Source organism: Eulemur rufifrons, chromosome 15, assembly GCF_041146395.1.
Source record: "Eulemur rufifrons isolate Redbay chromosome 15, OSU_ERuf_1, whole genome shotgun sequence".
NCBI classification, from domain to species: Eukaryota; Metazoa; Chordata; class Mammalia; order Primates; family Lemuridae; genus Eulemur; species Eulemur rufifrons.
In genome coordinates, this window is record NC_090997.1 from 32,488,682 (window position 1) to 32,500,889 (window position 12,208).

The window sequence follows — 12,208 nt, forward strand, 5'->3', positions numbered from 1 at the left end:
CTGATTTAGCAGGTCTGGGTCTGGCCTGGGAGTTTGCATTTCTAACCAGTTTCCACCGATGCTGATGCTGTTAGTCCAGGGACCGCACGTCAAAAAGCATTGCTCTATGGAGCTCCCACCACGTTCAGAGCAGGTTCTCCAAAATGCGTGTGTCGACTTTTGGGAGACCCACACGTGTAAATCCCTATGAGGATGGGTTTGTGTTCTCCGGGAACTATGATAGTTCCTGAAAGTCATGTCAATTGTGCATTTTAAAACCCCTGGTCTCTGGTGCATAAATTCATTGACATTTGGACAAATTGTGTCAATAATGTCATGAGGAAGAATGCAGCGTCACGTGGCCAAGTGAGAGATCATTCTTCCCCGCACAGCCTGCAGTCATTACTTGGTAACTAATCACGTGATTTTGAGTCCGAACAGATGTGGAGGAGGGCTAGTTCAGTTCAGGTACTGTGGAGGTGTTCCTGACTCCTGGCAGCATTTTCACAATGGCTTGATTCCAGACTGGCCACTTTGTTCAATGACAGGGACATAATAGATGGTCTTGGCATGTGGCTCTCTGTTTCTTCTCATCATGAAAGTCAAGGAGAAATTGGCTTGAGTGAATGTTAAATCTAAATAACTAGCTCAGTTCTACTTATGCTGGGTGGTTTTCTTAATTAGGATCTAGACGGGTCTTCCCAGACCTTCCTAGAACACTCAGGTACAAAGGACAGGAAAAGCAGGTCTAACACTTGGGCCTGGGCCCTTTCCAGGAAAGACATTAGGATTCTGGGAAACATCTACAACTGGGCTTCTTCAACCCTTTGGCAGCCTGCTGAAAAAGACTGGAGCACCTAAAGTCTCTTTGAGACCTGAGACTAAGTCTCTAATTTCTTCCACTTGATATGTGGGTCCCTTCACAAGACCCTCCCTCCCTCTGATGGGCTCTGTCTGGTTGCCTTCTGCTTAACCTGGTTGTTTAAACCTCGCACCCAGCCTCGGAAAGTCCATCAATTCTGACTTAGCAACTGCTCACCTGTGCCCATTGTCCTACTCCTACTTTATTTTCCTATAATTCTTGGTAATTCTTACTATTTGCCTAGTTCACACCAGTGTCAGCAATGTGGTTCAAGAAGCTCAAGGACTTCCCTGTTACTGTGACATTAAAAGGAGCACAGTCCACAAAACTATCCTCACTCTGACATCATTTGCAAACTTGAGGGTCTAAGATCAGCCTTGAGTTCAATAATTTGGTGGAAGGACTCATAGAACTCATTGAGAGCTGTTGTAGTCACTGTTCCAGTTTACTAGAGCTAAAGAATATAGATTAAAATCAGCCAAGGCAAGAATGCACAGGACAGAGTTCAGGAAAGTTCCAAACACGGAGTTCCCAGTTGTCCTTTCCCTATGGAATCATGGACAGTGTTACTTTCCTGGCATTAATGTGTGATAATACACAGGAGTATTGCCAACCAGGGAAGCTCACCCAAGCCTGGCTGGACACCCACACAGCTGAGCTCAGTCTCCAACACCCTGATTGGTCGAGCTGCTATCACCCAGTGCTCCTGCATCACATTGTTGAAGTGGCTCCAAGCCCCCATGTAAACAAAGACACTTTTTATTAGGTAGGACCTTCCAAGGGTTTAGAGATTACCTCCTGAGGCCCAGGGAAAAGGCTAGGCTTCTCCTTGGACAAGGCAAATTTTTCTACTACACAGTTATCAAGACCAAATCTGGGTCATGGTATGCCACGAAGAGCAACAGTGTTTGGAGTGGCAAGTCACATAGTTGGCATCTCAACCCATCCTATCCCATCCCATCCCATCCCATCCCATCCCATCCCAATTTCCCTAAGAAGATGCCAAACCTACCCCAATCTAGGCTCTAAACTTAACCAGCAACATAAAGTAACTGTACTTCACGTAACTTCTCAAGGAGTATAACTTCAAACTTTCTATGAATCACAAGTTCTGCTGAAAGGATGTTTATGAAGGACAGCCAGATAGATAGTCTCTGCTATTTTGTTATTAATCTTCAGAATCTGTGCAACTAGACATTGCCAGCTACTTAGAACAAATAAATACTCTTGTGTACTATGTAAAATAGAAAATGAACTCAACAGCATGTCACCAGAAGTGCTGTTACCGCAACCTGCTCACTTGGGAAGATGCATCACAGACGGAGTTTCTGACTAATTGGGGCACCAGGGAATTCAACCAATTGGAACTCCACATGCCCCATTCACTCCCTGGTCATCAAACATACGCCAGCGCTCAGAATCCAGTGACTAAAGGATAGTGGTAATTAATTTAGCACTACATAAGCAATGTGGGTCCACTAAAAAGAGGAATTGCCTGTGGTTATGACAGATAAGAAAAAAAAATGATTGTATCCATCACCCAAATCCATATCTAGGAAATAACATGACAGGGGCAAAATATATTAGTAAGGTTTTGCAAAAAGGCAAAAAAAAAAAAAAAAAAAAATCCCTCTCCCCTCCAAAAATCCCAAATTTGGAAGACTGCAAATTGTTCATGTAAGACTCAAAGTTTCACTAACCCTTACATTAATTCTTATTTTTTTTTTAAATAAGGACATGATTAGGATAAATGTTTTAAATAGCAATAAAGAGTAGGAAGTACAGTTCCCTGCTGTTTCACTTTTATTCTCCCTCCCCCAAGCCCCAGCACTAGCCCTCTGTACTAACCACTATCAGTAGTGTCTTTGAGTTCTGTCTGAGAGGGCGCCCTCTGCCCTCCACGACCTATCTGTGCAGCAGGTCAGACCATGAAAGAGCTATAAACGTGAGCTGCATTTATGCTCCCTTCCTACATTTGCTCTTGCCACGCCGCCCTTTGCCCTGATGCACGCAGCCTACCCAGAGAGTCATTATAAGGCAAGACCCGGGATACTATGACCATGTCACTGTACAAACATTGTTAAGAGCTTTGTTCATTAGTTCAGGTTGTTCTCTCAGTGAAGAACTGCAAGAGAAATTTGTCCCTAGTCTCCCAAAACTGGGAATGGTCAAGCTTCTCCAGATTTGTTTTTGTCTAAAGGACTGTTGCAGTTGCTATGGCTACATAATAAATTACCCTAAAGCTTAGTGTGTAAAATGACCATTTATTTTGTTCATGAATTCTGTGGGCCTGGAATTCCAATAGGAAACGATGGGGTGGCTTGTCTCTGCTCCACAATGTCTGGGGTCTGCACTGAAAGACTCAAACGTTGGCGGCTGGAATCTTCTGTAAGCTCATTCCCTCATGTCTGATGCTAGCTTTGGCTGAAGCCTTAGCTGGGGATGTTGGCTGGAACACTTATATGTGTCTTCTCCATGTGATCTGAGATTGTGGTTGGGTTCCAAGCATACTTACCCCCAGAGAGAGAGAAAGAGAGAGAGACAGCTTAGTAGAAGCTGTGTCATCTTTTATGACCTAGCTATGGACATCACATAGCATCACTTCTATTGCTTTCCACTTGTCGAAGCAGCCCCCAAGTCATTTCCCAGGCTCAGGGGGAAGGGAAGTAGATTCTTCCCTTGAGTGGGAGCAGCTGGAGGAACGTGAAGGACTGGAAATATTGCTGTGTCCGTTTTTGGAAAATATGATTGGCCACAGGTTGACTCTATGTACTAACTACTTAGAATTCCTAAAGGCACACCTTTGGCCCACGTATGTGAGAGTAGGGACCTTCGTGCCATGCATTGCGCATACAAACCCTTCTCTGGCTTCCTCTTGCTTTCCTCCCCTTATTTTTTCCTTGTGTAATTTTCCTCGTCAATTTCTACTTTATCTTGCAATATTTTATGTAGCTTTCTAAATCACTATAAATAATTTTTTGGGGAAAACTAAGGTATAAATTAACAAATGGAACTACAGAAAAAAATTATGTCTAAGCACCAAATTAATTTCAACAGGAAGAACAAGAACATGACATTCAGGAATCAAAACTCAACAAACACTCTCTGATATCCAAATCTTAACCTTAATTTACAATGACTTGGCATGGAAACCCAGAAGAGTAATTCATCTTTTCAAGTTAGTTTTTTGATTCCTACATTGACATAGTTTTGATTTACCATACTGGAAAGTATGTTAAATAAGTGAATCCACTTTATAATTGTGCAGTTTGGAAATATTAATATGAATCTTAAATAGTTCTGCTGTACTTATTTTATCTACTTAAAATGTTTGTATAGCACCACTTAAAAAATAATATACTTTTTCTGAAAAGATAGGCCAAGAATTTATTAAGATGCTTGGCATTACTTTTTACAAGGAAGATAATACTATTTAATTTTTCAATAAAGCAATATGTTAGTCTTCCTATCTTTTGCACTAAAGATGAGATATAATGTAATTCTCAGATGGCATAATTAACATTTTATTTGACACATCTATATTAGGGATTTCTTATCTATGAAGACCAATGAGTTTTATTAAATATTCTATCTACCATAACAGATTTATTACAATGAAATTTCATTTTGCTTTATTTGTTTACTGTAATACTTCAGGGCTGTAAACCCAATTTGCTCTCCTGTATTTAAATTGATTATTTCATGAAAAGGTAGCCACTTTAATGACTAAATACAAAATCTACCATAATACAGATTGCAATTGCCCATTTAGCCACTCTTAAATCAGGAAGTTTAAATGTGATTGTTCTGTAAAAGGGATTAATTTAACAGCTTTGTGATTGTTTCTCATAATAGACATTCAACAATATAGTTAGAAATTCACAACAACCAAATGCTGCAATAGAGGAATTAATGTACTTAAAAACCATGAAAATATAAATGTGAGACACTGAGTCTCTCATAGCTTTACTATAAGAATTAGAATTAATTACTTAAGGTTTTACTGATCTTTTTGAATAAGTTTTAAGACAATTGACTAAGTCTTTTACAAACAAAATTAGTTAGAATGGCAATCGCATGACTATCAAATAATCACCATAACATATCAGGTCCCTGTTCTCTTGACAGACTGCTGTGGTTTTAACGTTTGCGCTCCTCCAAAATTCATATTGAAACTTAATTAATTATCAAGAGGTGGGCCTTTTGGGAAGTGATTAAGTCATGGGGGCTCCAATCTTCTGAATAAGATTAATACCCTTTTAAAAGAGGCTTCAGAGAGCTGCCTGGCCCTTCCATCTCTCCTGCCATCTGAGGACACAGAATTTGTCCCTTTTTGCCCTCTTCCTCTTTTTGAGGAGGTAGCAAGAAAGTGCCATTTTGGGAGCAGAGAGCAGCCCTCATCAGACACCAAATCTACCAGTGCATTGATCTTGGATTTCCCAGCCTCCAGAATTGTGAGAAAATAAATTTCTGTTCTTTATAAATTACCCAGTGCCAGGTATTTTTATATAGCAGTACAAATGGACTAAGACAGACATCTTTCATTTTCCTCCATTGTTGAATTTGCTTCTGCTGCCTTGAAATGCCCTCCTCCATCTCCACCCTGGACCCTCCTGTTGAAGTCCTATCTAAATTTCAACACCTAGATCCTATATCAACAATTGCAGCAACGTTCTACTTTCTCCAAGGTGCAATCTCTCCTTCACTTTGTACTTTGCTGACAGTGTTCATCAGCCTATCCTTGCCTTAGCAGTTTATGTGTATTTCTCATTTTCCTAGAGCCTTCTTCCAACTTTCTCATATCCTATGAGTTCCTGTTGGGAAGATATAGAGAAAAAATTATTTGTACCACTTATTAAAGATGATGAGGCAGTCCTTATGCAAGGGGGACCATGGCAATTGGTATGGGGACCACTGCAATGGGATCTTGCAGTGGGGGAGAGAGACTGGACTGAACTCTGCAGACAGCATGGGAAAGCAGGAATTTACAGTCCAGGAGCAAGGTGGGGGTCAATAGATGAAAAAATACTAAGAGGAGGCTAGGTGAGGAGGCTCATATCAATAATCTCAGCACTTTGGGAGGCTGAGGCGGGAGGATTGCTTGAGGCCAGGAGTTCAAGACCAGCCTGGGAAACAGAGAGAGACCCTGTCTCTATAAAAAATAAAAAAAATTCGCTGGGTGTTGTGGCATGCACCTGTCATCCTACCTATCTGGAGGCTGAGGTGGGAAGATAGCGTGAGTCCAGGAGTTTGAGGGTCCAGTGAGCTATGATTGTGTCACTGCACTCTAGCCTAGGTGACAGAGTAAGGCCACATCTCTCTCTATATAAAACAAAATAAGAGAAAATTACTAAGAGAAAAATATCACCAATATCACATATCACAGGTAAGGGAGTTTCTGGCTAAACTGACCTAATAGGATTCTTGCTGAAGACAGGCCAAGGAAATCAGACACCAACTAAGGGATAGTAGAGGAGGAGGAACCCAATTAGATATTGAAGAGATCAGATATCAAGGGTGGGGATGTTCTTAGCAGGGTCTTCGCTAAAACTGGATTTTATAAGGAAGTTCATAGACAGGCCTAGGAGAGGTTTCAGGAGCCTGACTAAACTTTGGTCAAACAAAAGGAATCTTTGTCAGAAATATTGTATCTTGTGCATTTTTGCCTTGCCCACAACACTTGGGCCAGGGCTATGCACATAGAAATTGCTCAAAAGTGTTGATTGAGTTGAATTACTAACCGAGGCTAGCATATCCATGAAGCTGACATTAAAATATGTAATTCCAACCATTATGAGATGATAGCTATTATATTCTGTGAGCCCACTCTGTTTTGTTGGATATGTATGTGTGATGTTGTTTTTAAGTAATTTGTAAATATTTTTCTTTCTCCTATCATATTGACCTGAATTTTCTCCATTACAATGCAATATCCTATATCTCAATAACAATACCTCTCCTTTCTCTCAAAATATGTATAAAAGCACAAATTGACTCAGAATAACCAGATATCTTTGACAGGCACAATTGAACCTAGAGAGAATAAATCCTTCACAATATTCTTCCATCTAACATAGTTGACATGCGCTTCAATTTTCCAAGCAAATTACCATGGATTTTATTTCAGCTGAAAAGAAAACTTATGTGGGAAGCCATTCTTACAGTCATGCCAGCCACAAAAGTTATAAAACCTGAACTAGGCTCATACAATTTGTGGGCTAGTAAAACTTAAATACTATTGCTTAACTCCTTCATTTTTCAGAGGAGGAAACTGAAGCCTAGGGAGATTTAGAGGACTTGTTCAATGTGACCTGCTCATTAGTGGCAGAGCTTGCAGTAGAACTCAACTCCTATGCCTTCTAGAGCAATTCCTATTCCACAGACTCTAGAATAGAACTCCTGCTTCTCCTAAAGCATCACAGTCTAAACTGTAAGTCTGAGCCCAGCACAAATTCAATCACTGGCTGTTCATGAAGGCTTCTGTTGTATGTTCATTCATGTGGCTTCTTTAGTGTCTTCTCCATTTATTCCATTGCTCTTAAAAGCCTGATTCAAAGATAGCATATCATGTATTTTCATTATTTTAGATGTGAAAGATTTCCAAAATCTCCATATTTCAGGCATGACAAAACATAAGTAATAAAGTCTTTTTGAATTTTATTTATACATGTGATATCACCTTACTTAATTGCAGTAGTAGCTTTCTTCCTGCTACTGTATTTCTGGAGTTGACTACAATTTATTGATAATACAACTAAGCTCTATTCCGAGTACTTATACATCTGTCCTTGAATTAAGCACCTAAGAACATGGCAGCTGTCATAAAAAGGGATAAACTTTTGTCTGCCTGACTTGCTTTACTCCCCATCTATTATATTGCTAAATTGGACAATATTTTCAGCTAAAACTTATTCATTGGGTATCCAAACACAAACTGAGCCTAGGATCTTTTGCCTCTAAGTCTAAGCTAGTATCACAACACCTGGATCTTGTGAAAAAGTCAATATCCATTATTCGGCCATCAATACCCTTTTCTTGGATGTAGACGGTCACAAACCCTGCCGTAGCAAGTTCAGACTGAGTGAGGTGGTCTGTACAGTCCTGAATGTCTACAGTTATGACTTACAAGATACTCGGCGTGTATTTTAAAGCCATCATATGACAGACAGTATTTAGGTTGCATTTTAAGCCTCCATAAGAGTCATATTTGTTTACTCCCTTTAAATGCTTTCATCTGGCCCACAGCAGTGGCCCTGCAGAAGAGAGAGAGTGTTGTTCAGAGACTTCACTTGTGTGTTCAATGACTCCAGTTCTACTCCCCTCGGTTTCTGGCTTGTTTGGCTACATACTTTGCCTCCCTCTCTTTGCCTTGTACCACGTAGATTCACAAGTGGATTTCAGACTGCCTGCCAAGATCTAACCTGTCGCGTTCTTAGGAAGCCTCTTCTAGTGGCCACACTAGGGTCCTGGCCTCTAGAGGCCACTTATTATCAGGGGAGGGAATCTCAATATTTATGGTATTCTAAGTAAACCTAAAAATTAAGGATGCCTATTGAATACATGGATATTGTTATTGTTATTGTTATCATTTTTACAGTTAGATTTCTGCTGGTTAAGTTTTTACTTTTGGGGTCCTTTTTAGACTGATGGAAAACAGATAAAATACAATCTGCAATGTGGATATTTTACAGTGACAGGCTGAGAGACAGTGGTGCCCAGTGGCAAAGTAATGTGTTTTGTGTCTCTTCCCTTTGCACTCTAATTTGCCAAGACCAGTGGTTTTGTGGATCCGCACAGACTGGCTTCTGGAGACACGAGTCCCCTTCTGCACTCCTCCTCCACAATGCTTCTGGCAGTTCATGATGTATAAAGGTTGTTGGAAAGTTATTAGCCTGTTTAGTTTTCCTGTTGGAATTTCAAAGGCTGGTTTTAGGTAACATTAATAGGCTCTTACTTTCTTGAACGCAATAGCTGTATTTGGTTTTCTGGAAATGAAGAATTACAGAGCAAATGCTTGGCTGCTAAAAGCATTAAAGACAAAAATCTTAGTTTATACTAGCAAACATAAAGGGTTTTATAGCTTGCATTTTTGTGCTTACCTCACTTCTCATCTCAGCTCCACTTTCCTACTTTCATTAATCTGTGTCTCAGTTTTCCAATCTATTTTAAATGAATTTTATCTGGTTATATTGCTTGAGTTTTATAAGCAATCAGATCTTTCCTGGTGCAAGGTGGGTTATGCATAAACAGGTTTCAGAAAGCAACAATATAATAGATGTTGACATTTGAGAACTATATAAAATATTTTAAAGAAGGAAGAAACATATGATGGAAGCTTGATTAATCCTAATTTGGTAAAGAGACAATTCTGGTTAGGTGAACTGTATGGTTAAGTCAGAGTTAATTAGGAGACAGTTACAGTTTAACTATTGTTAAGAATTTTCCTGAAGTTATATTGCTGCTGTTATACTCTAGTGAGTGTAATGTACTGAACAGAACTGATTTTTTCTTAGGTGACTAAGACTCTCACAACGGCTGAGGGATATCACTGTGAACATCTATGTGGATTGGGCCATAATTGGACATACGGAAGGTTTAAGAGATGAGGTTAAATTTGTATTGGCCCAGGGCAGATTTTAAGTTGATTTAAAAAAATTGAATCTCCTCTCTCAGTTTGGTTTTTAGTCATCCATTTTCCTAATAGAGGCTTACAGCAAACAAAAGCTCCCTAATCACTTCCACACAAAGAAATACAAATATTTTATTAAAGACTTCTTTTTGAGGTCACTTTGCCTGATTAATTAATTAGTTTGATGGAGATCTTATTATTTACAGCTTTGGGGCTGTGGCACTATAATAAAGAATGAGATCACTACTTCCTAAAGTGGAAAGAAAACTTGGAATGACTCATATTCAATTTGTCTTTGAAAATTCAGTAAAATACTGTTTGGGAATTTTTAAATTAAGCAAATCAAGTACTTTTATTAGAAACAATGCATTAAAATTGTGTGAAAGAGGAGCAAAGAAAAAGGGGGGGTGGAATTTGTTTGCCAAAGTACAGGATAATCAGAACCTAGTGAGAACATTTAGTCTCTAATAAAGAAGGAAATTTCGACTGAATTACTGGATGGAGATAGAAAATTCATGCTCCATCTATCTGGTGGTTGGACATCTGACATTCTTTATGACTCCCTAGGTAGCTACATACTCAAAATAAGAACAGATTTCTTTGGGTAGTTAGGAAATCCTATAGAATGGAATTAGAGCTTGCCTTAGGGTATACTTTGCATTATGTAAAACTTGATTTAACAAGTTTAGTCATTTGGATTCTTTGGTGATCTTCAGTACTGTCTAGGTTTTAGAACGGAAGGAATTAGATATAATGGGAAGTTAGAGACAGAGACAGAGTGAGAGACAGAGACTGACAGAGATGAATGTGTGTGCTGTGTTGAGTGTGAGACCATCTGAGTATGGGCACGTGTGGGCAGGTGTGGCGTTGGGAGGTTTCACTGGGAAGCCAACATGTCAGGAAATGACAGCCATCGGAACAGAGGAAAGCACAGCATCTCCAACTATATAAATATAGGCACCTAGAGAAATTTGTTTACATATTTTATTAGCACAGAAGGTCATCACTGAGAATCAAAACACAATATAACTAAACCGATGTTTATAATGATAACATGAAATGTCAAGCAAAGGTTAAATGATCATAATACTTTTAAGAAGTCAGAGAGGTACAATATGTTTTAGACAGATTTCTTTCAAAAATGTATGTGCCTGCGTATGTGTTTAAGTGTTATCCCCTCAAGTATAATCTTTGTTTTCCTGAAGTTTTATTTGTCCAACTATAACATTCCTAATGATAATAAATACATAGGATTTATGTATTTCGTAAGATAAATGGGACATATTTTGTAGGGGTATTTATTTTTTCCTGCCTTTATGGAAAAGGTAAGTAGACTACACCTAAGGTAAGGCCCCTGAAAAGAATGTTTACTATTGTTTTAATGTTTAAGGAAGAAGAAAATATGCATGAAAAAAATATGCCTTAGCATTCTATAAATTCTACAGCTAACTACCTCTGAAGATGTCTGTGTTTGCAACAAATCATATTCAACCCTGGCAAAAACTTTCTTCCTTGGCTTCTCTCCAAAAGGCATTATAATGTTTATGTCATGCATAGCCAGTAAACCAGGTTAACACTAAAAAGCCACTGATGCCTGGCACAATTTAATCTTTTATTTTAAGCATTTACCTTGAATTGTAGAAATTGATGTCACCTCTAGAGAATGTTTCTTTTCATTCATGTCCAGGTGCACCATTTGAAAGGCCTTCATGGGGTTTAACAGCATAGGCTTGAGTTGAGCTGGTGAGTAATGTGCATTTAATCAGAATGCACCCTTTGTTCCCCAAACCCTTCTGCCTTTGTTAAGGTTCTCTGTTCTGCCTGATAAACACATTGTGTCCTACTTCCTTCTACAAAAGCTACTACCCTACCAAATCTGTTTGATATTTTCCTTTTATATAATGCAACATTGATAATGGCAGAGGAAAAAAAGGGTTCTCCATTTTTCTTCCCCCATTGGAAAAACCTAACAGGATGAAAGTATTATGGCAACCCAAAAGGGCTAATGGTAGAAAGGACTGAAGGTAGCAAGGTCTGCTCATACATAGGGTATGGTTTTGACAGCTTGCCATTTTCTCATGACAAGCATCATTCAGATCACTAGGAATTGCTTTGGGTTTTCCCTTTAACCAATTCAAATAAAAGGGCATAAATAATATTTTATGAGCCATATAAGATAAATGGAAACCAAGAAAGTATTGCTATGAAAAGAAGAAATGAAATTGAACTCTATATATATAAGTCCCCATAAATATAACATCTCTAAAATATGAGGTATGATTGCAAAGTAATTTAATTTATTAAAAAACATACATAGTATCAGAACACATACCTCCAAAATGAACTTTGTTACTTTCAGAGTTGTGCCAGTCTGGTCAAAAGAAAACTGGCTTTTACACCTAAATGAGTTAGGTCAATTCACTGGACTCACCACTCACTACCAAGCCACCATAACTACCTGGGCCTCAGTTGCTCAATTACTGGATTAAATGATTGGTAATGATGCCTATTTCCCAGGGGAGTGTGAGGGCTGAGTGAAAATGCACTAACTCGCATCCTCAGGTATTCAACAAATTTTTAGGACCCTATTCCCCTTCCATACAGAAATGGAATGGATCAAAATACTTGAGAGCAAGAGCAAGAGAACAAGAGAGTTTTCTAACTGTGTCAAGAGGCTATATTACATTTATTTCAATTAAATAACCAGATTTGAACAACTAGCACCTGCTGAACACATT